General features: G+C 38.5%; 1 long non-coding RNA gene across 1 annotated transcript; it reads left to right on the forward strand.

The window, feature by feature from the left end:
* Positions 1-1,800: 1,800 nt before the first annotated feature.
* On the forward strand, positions 1,801-4,689 carry LOC308080081. Its single transcript, XR_013932671.1, has 3 exons — positions 1,801-1,845; positions 3,069-3,332; positions 4,171-4,689. It is a non-coding gene; the product is annotated as an uncharacterized lncRNA (long non-coding RNA).
* Positions 4,690-12,868: the final 8,179 nt, after the last annotated feature.

Here is a 12,868-nt window from a genome sequence, read left to right on the forward strand (position 1 = left end):
CTATCAATTATACACCCAATGAAGCCTTGAATTCATGGAGATTGTTTAGTTGTTGTCGCATGTGGTAAATGGTCTAAGTCTTTCCAACGAAAACAAGTATCATCTCCTGAGTGTTAAAATGATGAACAAAGCTTCGGTTCAAGTGTGGGTTTATAACAATGTATTTATTGTCATAGAGGCGAACAAATACAGGTCAATGTTGTACTGCGCACTGTCTCTATCTACGGTTGATGCATATACTCTCCACATGTTACTGTCTCCGGGGCGGGCCTTAACACCCGCCTCCCAGTGACAGAACGCTCGGCCAATCACAGAAGCTCTGTCTTTCTGTAGCAGCTGCTGTGTGACGAATTAGTATGCAAACGCAACAGTATTTAGTCCTTAAGCTGGTATCATGTCAGTACATTTGTTACTTGATTTCATTAGTTAAACATATCTTTGTTCAATTATCTACATTCTATATTTCACACACATTAAAATAAGACCAAAAGTTATTTCATTAAATCAATGCAAACCAAAGTCACACTCATACAGTCTTATTTAAAATACAGGTTCATTTTGGAACTACAGCGTAAATAAACATTTATCCACCGTGACTTATTTATACTAGCATGTAGTTCTATGAAAATAAACTTAAAGAAAGTTCAGTGGTTACTATCTTAGTATGTAAACCTCATTGATTCTTTGCTCTGTGAATCTTTAGTCCGGTTTTATTAAAGCAGTAAGAGTAGAAATCCTTGGTACTATGTATCTCATGTGTATTCAACAGATTTTGGGTTGTATATCCGAATATCATTGTATTTTCACATTAGGTTTAATTATTGTGTCAGACGGTTCTGCCCCCCCAAAGCCAGCTGTCTCCTGACCCTGGGGATAAGATAAGAAACTCCTTATCTTCCTTGAATTCCAAAGCAGCTATTTACAATCTGTGTTCCATGCTTCAAGGGGTCCCTCAGGGGGTATCTGTTCATACTCTGACTGTCTTATTACCCCACCCTAAAAGGTGTATAACAGTGTGGCACAACCTGTCTCCTTGATATAGCAGGCTGATTGTAGCTCCAGTAATTTTCCGGTCTTCACACTATTTTAGTAAAACAATGTACTTATATCATTTTTCATATTTGTTGTAGCCTTCAGTCTTGAATACACCACACGCATTCCTGGGCCAATAATTCGTGGCTGATCAGTAGGACACTCAATTGAGTCTCCTACCGAAGACTCCGCGGGGTGTATAATTGATACAAAATTCAACATGTTTGGGTGAACTACTCCTTTAAGTTTAGACACAGATTGGTTATGTTTTGGGCCAAATCCATTGAAGTTAAGTTTAGAGCCATTCTTCTAACTTGTGTGAGAAACATGGCTCCATGTGAGCAGGAGGTTTCTGTACAGGGTTTTGTCACAGTGTGGGTTGGGGTTCCCACAGTGACTGAGAATAGAGAACGACCAACACAAAAACCTTCATACAGTCACACTCCTTTACAAACATAAACTGGATCTGCTTTCTCATCAGAACTACAACAAATAAACCTCTCTTCAGTCTGGGTGAGTGTTTGTGACACATCAGTATGACAGAACATCATTAAACTGAAAGTTAGAGAACCAATCAGCTCTGTCATTTATTCGTATAAGTAAACATATTGACTGTGTTCGTTATGGAACAACTCTTTAGTGTGTGTTGAGTGTGTTGTTGTATGTCATAGTACAGTTATGTTGTGTTTAAATGTTTTATTACAAAGAATGGATCATTTAATATTCATTTTATCAAACAAAGGTTTTTGTACAGCAGCATAACACTGTGACTAACCTTCGGCGAACCCATCGCTCTCACCATCCTGCCAACTGGTAAGTCAAATAATTATTAACTATTAATTTAATCTAATTATCGCTATTTGATAGCTTAACAGTTATAACAGGTAGTTTTGTTAGTTAACTTGTTTTTGTTATGTTTTATTATGTGCGATATCAATGACCTCTCTTCTCATAGTATACAAGACATAAACCTTTAGTTTGACAGAACAAATGTTGGTAAATAATAATATTAGATCAAAATCAAACTAGATCATTTCCAGATTCATCTTAATGTTAAAGAAGTAGTTCACCAAAAAAATTACTTATTTTCTATCAATTACACTCCCCATGAAGCTTTGAATTGATGAATTTTTTTTGTTTTTGTCGCATTCCTGAACCAATATGACCGGGTCATCGGTCAGTAGGAGACTCAGTAGGAGACTCAATTGAGTCGCCTACCGGAGACTACAGTATGATTTTTTTGGGGGTGAACTACTCCTTTAAACTGACCAAGAGAAAGCAGATCATTGAACTGCAGTGACTGTTGTTTAATGTTGCTGTTGAAGTTTAATATGTGAAATACTTAGACTATAGACTATAGACTGAAAGCTTGCATTAAAGGACTTTTGTACAGATACAGTATGAGTGTAAATATGCTGACAGTAACTGTAGAATAAGTAAGTGTCAATCAAAAAACATTTACAGCATAACGGTGCAAAGTTACTACTTAGTAACAGTCTAACTGCAAACAGTAGTAACGACTTACAATGTAGGCGTTTAAATTGTAAATTCTATTGGATACAGTGTAATTACCTTGTAATGTGATATGACATACATGGGTACTTTATGGATTTTGTGCCTTTATAGATTTAAAGACCTTACACACCGGAAGTATGGTGAATAAACAATGCAAACATTTCACAACAACTTCTTAAGTTGGTGATGCCTCTTTCATCCAGGTTGATGATTTTATTCACAACCTCGATCTATCATTGCATAATATTCATGTATACTAATTAAGTGCATGAAATAAATACTCCCGGTGTGTACTTAACAGTTTTCCCTTGTTTATGTAGCTTGATGGCTACTGGTAGCTTGCATGGTAAACTATCCCAGTCGCGTAAATTCACATTATCATATGTGTCTTCGAAGACACATGAATTTGAATTCAGGCGACCCGGATGGTTTACCAGGCTAATAGCTACTGGCACAAAGTGTTGTGCTAATTCATAATGTGTGACACTGTGCCCTGTGTTCTTTATGTTCTCCTTATGTAGATGTATCTGCTGTCCGCCCCACTGTGTCCATCCTACAGGCTGGTCCAGGATCAGCCTCAGATGCTCCACAGGTGTGTCTGGCTGCAGGCTTCTATCCTAACCTGGGTCAGATGGTCCTGACATTAAACAACTACAGTCTGCTGTCTGTCAGTACAACCAGCTCTGTTCTGTCTGCTGTCACCAAACGTTACTTCTTTACTGGATATTCCAAAGACAACATCACCTCATGTCACTTCAATGGAACAGACACTGAGGAACCAACAGGTCAGTTAGCAAACCATGTTGTTTAATTAATATATTTGGATTGTGTGTGTGTGTGTGTGTGCGTGTGTGTGTGTGTGTGTGTGTGTGTGTGTGTGTGTGTGTGTGTGTGTGTATATATATATATATATATATATATATATATATATATCCCTCCCTCTTATCACCATGGAAATAGGTCAGTGCTCTTTTATTCACTGCTGCTTCTGAATATGTACCTGTTTCTTATTAATATTTTTGTATGTGAATTTACTAGAATCACAGTTAAATTGTCGGGCCTCTTTAGTTCACCCCAGAATTGATTCAGCATTCATAACAAGTCATAACGAGTTAAGGGTCATATGACCCTTATTATTCCATAATTAAGGTTTCACTTTGTGAATTACAAAATTAATTAAAAAGCAAAATATCCTATACCATGATTAACATAATTATTTTATTAATTCACATTCAGATTTATTTGATACATGTGTTAGGCCTATGTATATTATTTGATTTTGGATTTCATATTTGTATTGATGATAGATACATGCACACACATAAAAAAAAATCATATAATATATGATTGATATCCATTATCCATTTGTTCACTGTTGATAGAAAGATCCATGGTAGTTATTGGTACACTGCAAACATTTTTAATTAATTCCCCTGTGCAGATATCTAGTGCCAGTATAAGTTTTTTTTTATTATTCTCATTTATCTTGGTTTGATATCTATCTCCATTGTGACTATGACACTTGAATGTATCTTATCTTACCGTACCTTCTTAAAAACAAATACTATAGGATAAAACAAAATGTGTTGCACATGTATTTAAAATGTTATATTTCCTCTGCAGGTCGTATGAAGCTGAACTCCTACCTGCTGCTGACTGATGCTGTCAGACTGCTTTTTATTAAAACTCTGGTTTTCACTACAATGTTCACCATTACAGCTCTGATCTGATCACTATGATGTTTATTTAAACTGTGGTTTTAAGACTCACCATCACAGTGATCTGATCAGCTCATAATGCACACTGTGTGAACAATGACTTCAACCTGATCTCCTGTCTAGACGTGTTGCTGGTTAAAAAAAAAAAATAGAATAAAAACATCTCTATTGTTTAGTAACATTAATAGGTTACATTAAAACAAAAACAAAAAATTAGACAGTGTATTTTAGACCGTACAGTAAAAACACAGGAATATGGTCAATCCAGTATGGAACGAGTATGGAACCAGTAGGGGGTCTATTATGAATAAATATGAATAATATCATAATATCATGTCAGGGGGGTAAATATAACTTTTTTAATGTTCAGGGTGTGTTTTGATCTTTCTTGCCATGCAATATCGATAACAATAAAGGCTTTACAAATTTCTCCACAACAGTGCCTTGGTCACAATCTTTTTTATGCATCAACCTTTTTTTTTTGTATGCCTTTATTATTGATAGGACAGTAGGCGGACAGGAAATGGGGAGAGAGAGATGGGGAGTGACACACAGCAAAGGCCGTCGGATCGGGACTCGAACCCGCAACGCGCTGTCAAGCTACATTGTAGTCTAGGTGCCCAGATCGCTACACCAGCGGTCCGGGCCTTTATGCATCAATTTTATCCCCCTTATACCAAAGAACACCTCATCATCTCATCTCTGTTTTAGCTACAATGTTCAGAAATGTTTGATTGTTTTAAGACTTATTTTCTTTTTATTCACAAACTAGAACTGTGGTAATTGTTTTATACAACACTGTGCAGTTAGATCACCATTGTAGAGGCAGTTTCACCATAGGCTGACTTCCAGGCAGTCTGTGGTGGTTGTCATGCCCAGGATGAGAGCTGACTGATGACAGCAGAGCAGACTGTGGCTGTGTGTTTGTGGACCGTGCTTCTAAAACCTCCATGTGGTGGTGGTTTAGGCTGACTGAGAAACAACCTGTGTGTGTGTGTGTGTGTGTGTGTGTGTGTGTGTGTGTGTGTGTGTGTGTGTGTGTGTGTGTGTGTGTGTGTGTGTGTGTGTGTGTGTGTGTGTGTGTGTGTGTGTGTGTGTGTGTGTGTGTGTGTGTGTGTGTGTGTGTGTGTGTGTGTGTGTGTGTGTGTGTGTGTGTGTGTGTGTGTGTGTGTGTGTGTGTGTGTGTGTGTGTGTGTGTGTGTGTGCGCGCGCGTGCGTGTGTGCGCGCGTGTGCGTGTGTGTTGGTTTATGCATTGAATGGTTTAAGGCCAAAATACATTTCTGATCGTGTGTGATATCATAAACCATCCAGACCTCTCGGTTCATCTGTGAAAGGTCTGCTTAATGTCCCCAGAATCAGAACTAAACATGGAGAAGCAGCGTTTAGTTTTTATGTACCACATGTCTGGAACAAACTCCCAGAAAACCTCAGGCCTGGTACTCTCAGTTCTTTTAAATCAACACTGAATAATTCTGCTTACCTTTCTTTTATTGAGTTTTTAATTCATAATTTCATAATTGTACTTCTGTCAGATAACTCACGAATAGATTGAACCAATATTATAGACCGAATATATTTAAGCAATATAATAGAATGAGAATACAAGTGTGGAAGTAATATTTTATCTTGGCGTTCAGGCTCTGCTATATTTGTTCTCCCTGCTCAGCACAATCATACGGCCATCATTAACCATTAAGAGCAGGGAGATAGATATACCATAACATAACAACCCCCCATGGGGAACAGACCAATAGCAGAGCCCACTGGTGGTGCTGGGGTGGTGGTGGGAGAAAACGCTGCATGACAACAAGCTAGAAGACACAACCGGATGGAATGCCCGATTCAAGAGAACTTAAATACCCGCCCCATTGGACAGCTGATTGCCACGTCTGTGTATGACGTAAGGATCTTGCATGACGCTGTAAACAGCCATATAGAATGAGCAATGCATGTAACCTCTCGAGTGTATGCTGCCAGAACTAACTCGCAGGCTACGTATAATTTCTGTCAGATAACTCACGAATAGATTGAACCAATATTATAGACCGAATATATTTAAGCAATATAATAGAATGAGAATACAAGTGTGGAAGTAATATTTTATCTTGGCGTTCAGGCTCTGCTATATTTGTTCTCCCTGCTCAGCACAATCATACGGCCATCATTAACCATTAAGAGCAGGGAGATAGATATACCATAACATAACAACCCCCAACACGCGTGACCTACGGTGAACGCTCACCGATTCATCCAAACAGATATCCCACTAAACTCCTTCAGGAGACAGTGACGAATATGCAGCTAGCAATTCTGGATCATGCTAGGATATTCTAACATAACCCCCAACACGCGGAACCAAGAACGCCCTACGGTGAACGCTCACCGATTCATCCTAGCAGATATCCCAATAGACTCCTTCAGGAGACAGTGACGAATATGCAGCTAGCAATTCTGGATCATGCTAGGATATTCTAACATTATGTGAACTTGAATGTGAAGCCATGGCTACGCTTGCCGTAAGCCTTATTCTATATGATAGGAAAACTATGTGTGGGGTGAATTCTCAAACCCATACCAATTGACCAAGCTGATATCCCATCCACCACAGACCAGCGTCTGGGATCAGCGAGGACATACTAACTTTATGTGAACTAAAACTATGTGTGGGGTGAATTCTCAAACCCATATACCAATTGACCAAGCTGATATCCCATCCACCACAGACCAGCGTCTGGGATCAGCGAGGACATACTAACTTTATGTGAACTAAAAGGCCTTAGCTGCCATGCACAGGCAGCACTTAACCATTCCTCTAATAGCCACATAGAAGAATATACTACATAAACTTAACATGCCTAGTGTTAAGAGTTGATGCCCCCAACCGCATCCTACTGATGCCCCCAACCGCATCAACTCTTATGCAAGCCAACTGCATCACCGTGATGCTATTACCCAACCGCATCAGCCATGATGCAAACCAACCGCATCAACCATGATGCCACTTTTTTGAGTTTGAGTTTGAGCAACCAGCTTAACTCTTTAGTGCCAACTAAAGAAACATTTAAAACTTAACATGACTTTGAAGTCACGCTACACCTTACCTTCACCCAGCGACCACCAGATATGCATGGTAATAACAGAACTACCATTTACATTTAGCTATTACAACACTTGTATTCATTACATCCTGAGCCAACAAAGAACTCCCCATTTTAGCGCACATGACGAACATGGCACTAAGGACCATTTTATTCAGAACGGTTGATCTGTGCACCAACTGATAATATGCAGATGGTTAAAATTGTTCTGTTGAATTAAAGCTTAAACTGAAGATGGGACATGACCTGATGAACAAATGAGCCACAGATAAAACATAATGCTGCTTGTGTGAGAACAGACTAAGATCTGTGTTTTAACAGCTAAGATCTGTGTTTTAACAGCTAAGATCTATGACTGCCCCATCTAACCATAGATTGACTTCTAATTAACTAAGAATACTGAAGCAGCTTCCAATGAGAGATTTAAGATATATTCATAAAATGTCCCTCCATAGAAATAAAACATCAGAAATCAAGATGCATGACTAACTCTTGATATACACTTAGATTAGACTCCACGTAGATGAAAGCAATGGTTATCGACTTATAGTAGTTAGTAGTACCAACAATATTTAATCTGAATCCAGTACTCCCTTTACATTACATGCTTGTAAAATTGCAACCTTGCTTACGAGACTGCAAGAAGAACCACGCCAACATAATACCAAGAATGATAAGCCACCATTTAAAGAACATAACATTAAATATTTGCCTCCTGAGCAGATTTTAATTAATGACCATTCATTATCCAATAACTTCATAACAACAATAACGGAACTAAGTTTGGATTCCAAGAACCTTTGAAATGCCCATCAACCATGACTCTACTGAAGAGCCCCACCATTTATCTGGTAGCAATAACTTTACTCCTGTAGCTTGTCACACAACATGACATCAATTGTCAACCGCTTTTATAAGAATGCATTACATCCGGGGATCTGAACATATGTTGATCCCAAGATAAGACATGAGTGCCCTCATAAATTGCTCCCCTCCTTTATGCCCTGAGAGCATGAATGCCCTCTGCTGGACCATCTTTAATATAACAAAGACCATTTAGATGGGCTGCTATTGCTAAAGATAAGAAAAGCAGTTGTTTTCTTTCAAGTGTTTCAAGATTTACTTAAGAAAATCCCTGTAACCTACCAGTCTCTTATCCAAGGTGTAAGCAGCAAAATGTATATCACCTTGACAGCAAGAATAGCTTAATTAGCTTTGCAATACAATAGCACAGGGGGAACTTTAGAATGTAACCAAGCTTACATCTAACCAAGCACTGCAGCCAACACAGTATAATAGCCCATTACTTACTTGATTTGCACAATTTACTTCATTATTATATTTACCAGCCTCCACTATATCTTAGAGGCAAATTATTACCAGAAAATGTAGGCTACATCAGATGGAAATAGCTATAGCCACCAATTAGCACATACTAGCTGCAACATAAAATATATTACCACAATATAAAGCCATACTGCACACTATAGTCTACTTTAGTATAAAATTATGCACCATGAACCATAAGTTCTCTTTACAGCATATTTGAATGCAGTCTCCTAGATTTGAAAAACTGCTGAAAGAATGAATCACTAATATAAATAGCCTATATATATTTTAACCAACTGTAGATTAACTTAAAACATTATTAATTCCTACACTGAGATACCTGGTGCTATGCTGATTTACTCAAGTAAATCCGCAGACTACTGTCTGCAACACTAAACGAGATCAAGAAAAATGACTATTAGTTATAACTTGTGCTTATAATAAGCGGACATGGCAACCCAGCACTGTGTTGCGTCTATGCTTGCAGTCCCATAGCCCGGAGGGAGCGCACTGACGTTGATCAGTGAACCACGACATGTTTGGAAGCGCAAGAACACACACTAGCTCTTCTTCATCCACAAGTGTACTTTCTTATCCCACTCAAGATGACGGCCAGACTGTGCATTAATCGTTTTTAACCAGTAGGCTACATTATATGAAACATAAGATTTGAGCAATGCACTGCATAAGTGACACTAACTATTGGACCTCTCTCTCCCTCTCTGCTCTGAACAGCTGATCACTGATACGTGCAGTGATGCCGGTTTGAGAGAGAAATCAGCCAACCTAGACCACGAAAATACTTGTATTTAACCTGTATTATCCTAATGTATGCATTGTCATTGAAATAGCCTAAAGTGAGCTTGTAGATGATCTGCTATTTCGAAATCTTGTGATAAAAGTGGAATATTTGGAATATGTATATTTTTAACTACACATTAATCTGGGGACCATGACAGAACCACATAAGAAAGCGATCCCAAAATAACTTTTCCCCAGAAATAAGCCAAACCACCAATAAGCGATTTGACAGAAAACCAGCCAATGTTGCTAATAATGAGATGAGGCCCCATAGCCCGGAGGGACACAACAGAAAGCTCTGCTGGCTGAGCTAAAACACCGCTGTTTTTCAGCTTAACTTTGAAAACATTAGCAAGGAGCAGTTTCACTACAATTTAAGTTGCTTTGCTTTTAGTAATAGAACAAGTATCATATAACAACCAGCGGCACCAGACCACCACTGAAACCTCAACAATGACATTAGCATCAACAGCATATTAGCTTTTTTTTTTTTCTTTTTCAGCAGCATAGAGAAGAACACAGCAGCCTTAGTAGATAAACAAACGCGACGCCATACCACCTGGCCTTCACAGTAGCCTATAATAGACAGCAGCTTATGAGCAGAAAGCATGATTCAAGTAGCATGAAGCAGTTACACCAGCAACCAACAGCAGCTTCTGGGAAGCATGATAGCAAGTTGCAGTAGCTCCAGTAAACAACCAAACAACCAGCCGGGAACAGCAAACGCTGCATGACAACAAGCTAGAAGACACAACCGGATGGAATGCCCGATTCAAGAGAACTTAAATACCCGCCCCATTGGACAGCTGATTGCCACGTCTGTGTATGACGTAAGGATCTTGCATGACGCTGTAAACAGCCATATAGAATGAGCAATGCATGTAACCTCTCGAGTGTATGCTGCCAGAACTAACTCGCAGGCTACGTATAATTGGCTTGTTTTATTTTTTCATCTCATATTTATTTTTATTATATACAAATGTTCTTTCATAATGTGTTTATTTTGTTGTTTTAATCTTGCTGTCTTGATGTCTAAATGGTTACTGTTTCATGTAAAGCATTGACCTCCAACTTTTTTTTTTCTTATAATTTTTATCCCACAATTTTGTAACCCGATTTTTTACACCCAGTGCCAATCTCTATGTAATCCTGGGCACTACCTTCCCTCTGCCAACCTAGGGAGGCCAGGGCCGAGCTCATGCCTCCTTCAATGCATGAGAGCCAGCTGTGAGGCGACAGCGCTACCGACTGCGCCACCGTTCCCCCCCTCCAGGCAACCTTGACTCCTGAGGCATTTGACATTGTGGAGCAGTATCCAATAGTATTTGAGAAATTTAAATAAACAAATAAAGCTACTTTTTAATTTAAATGAACCCAGCAATATTTATTTTCACACACAAAAAAGGTTTGGGATGAGCACGATAAGTGTGCGTGTCTGTTTTTCCGCCAAGGAGTGGTTATAGTGCAAAACAAATGCTTTGTGATGAGCGGGTTTATGAAAACAAATTTTTAGGTGTTGTCTTGGACCACAAAATCTGCTGGAGACCTCACATAAGGCATGTGGGAGTCAAGATAGCGAAGAGCATTGCTGTCATCAACAGGGCGAAACACATCCTCGATACCAAATCACTCCATATCCTGTACTGCACCATGATCTTACCATACCTGTCTTACTGTGTAGAAGTATGGGGAAATACATATAAAACTGCATTCCATTCACTATCCATCCTACAAAAAAGGGCCGTAAGAATCATACACAACACCGGGTACCGTGATCACACAAACATTCTCTTCTGTAATTCCCACATCCTAAAGTTCCCTGATCTGATCAAATTCAAAACAGCCCAAGTCATGTACAGAGCAAAAAATAAAACACTCCCAACCAATGTACAAAACAGATTTCCAGATAAAGACAATTACTATAATCTAAGAAACCCATCAGACTTTGTACAACCACTAGTCAGTACTACACTCAAGTTCATGTGTGTTTCGTCCTGTGGAGTGTCACTGTGGAATGGGCTAGCTGATGATATACAAAAAAGCCCCAACATCAACCTATTCAAAAGGAAACTAAAACAAATATTCTTTGACATTTATAAACTGGAAGATACCCTAGTAGAGTAAAATGTTTTATTATACACTGTATTGTATCCTTATCACTATATAATTATGTACTATTATTCTATTACCATCATATATTATTGTATTAACCTAATAATAATAATACATAAATACATATAAGTAATGGACTATACCACTTAAAATAGTCACTACAGGGGGAAAAAAATGGTATTAGCATACTATTATGATGATAATATATATTATGAAATGATTGTAATTATTATTGGTATTATATCATATTATATTAGTGTTATATACTATCAATATATAATTATTATTATTTAATCATAATTTCAATGAGACCTGCACCGCCCGTTCCGCGGTGACACTCCAATGCTCTCTGCTGTTTTGACTCTCACATGAGAGAGTTATAAATGTGAGCGTGCTGTAACAACTAATGTATCAATTTAATGTAAATATAACATATAAATTATGTATATATTTACGGTAAAAAAAGAAAGAAAAAAAAATATACATATATTATTCTTTTCATTTGAATTGTGTTACAAACACTGTACCTTATTTCTTATTTATTTCCTTTTGCAAAACTGAGCCAGGGGTAGGGCTCGATAAGCATCATGCTTCTCCCTGTGCCCTATTCCAGTTTCTTGGACACTTCATGTACACAAACTTGTGCCTTGGACCTCCTTTTCCTGTGATTATGTCAAATTTGTATCAATGCACTTGTGTATATATGTATCTTTCTGTTGTCCAAAAGAGCTGGAAATAAACTGAAACTGAAACTGAACTGAATGCTTGCAATCAATTCAGAATCATAAAAAAAAAAAGTTTCAGCAGCTGTCACAGGTTCCCCCAGCTTTTTTAAATGTGTTACTAGACACCTTCACAAACACAGCAGTGGATCTGGCTCAGGTGAGCGGTTGCTTGGGAATCTGAAGGTTCCTATAGTTTGATCCCCGGCTCCCCCAGGGTTATTGTTGAAGTGTCCTTGAACAAGACAGTGAACCCCTAACTGCTCCTGATGAGCCTTGCATGGTTTCCTCCACCGGTAATGGGTGGATGACGTGTATGTGAATGTAATGCATATTGTAAGGTGCTTTGAATAAAGCCGCTGTATACATGAACCCTTCACCATTTATAATTGACCACATTATTGAAGACATGTCTTGGTAAGGAAGTGTTCCCAGATTTGCCAGATATCTGATAATATTCCCTGACAAACGCACACTCACACGTACGTAAACATGTGCGTGCATGCGTGCACACACACACACACACACACACACACACAC

Source organism: Gymnoscopelus braueri, assembly GCF_963280865.1.
Source record: "Gymnoscopelus braueri genome assembly, chromosome: 23".
Lineage (NCBI taxonomy): Eukaryota > Metazoa > Chordata > Actinopteri > Myctophiformes > Myctophidae > Gymnoscopelus > Gymnoscopelus braueri.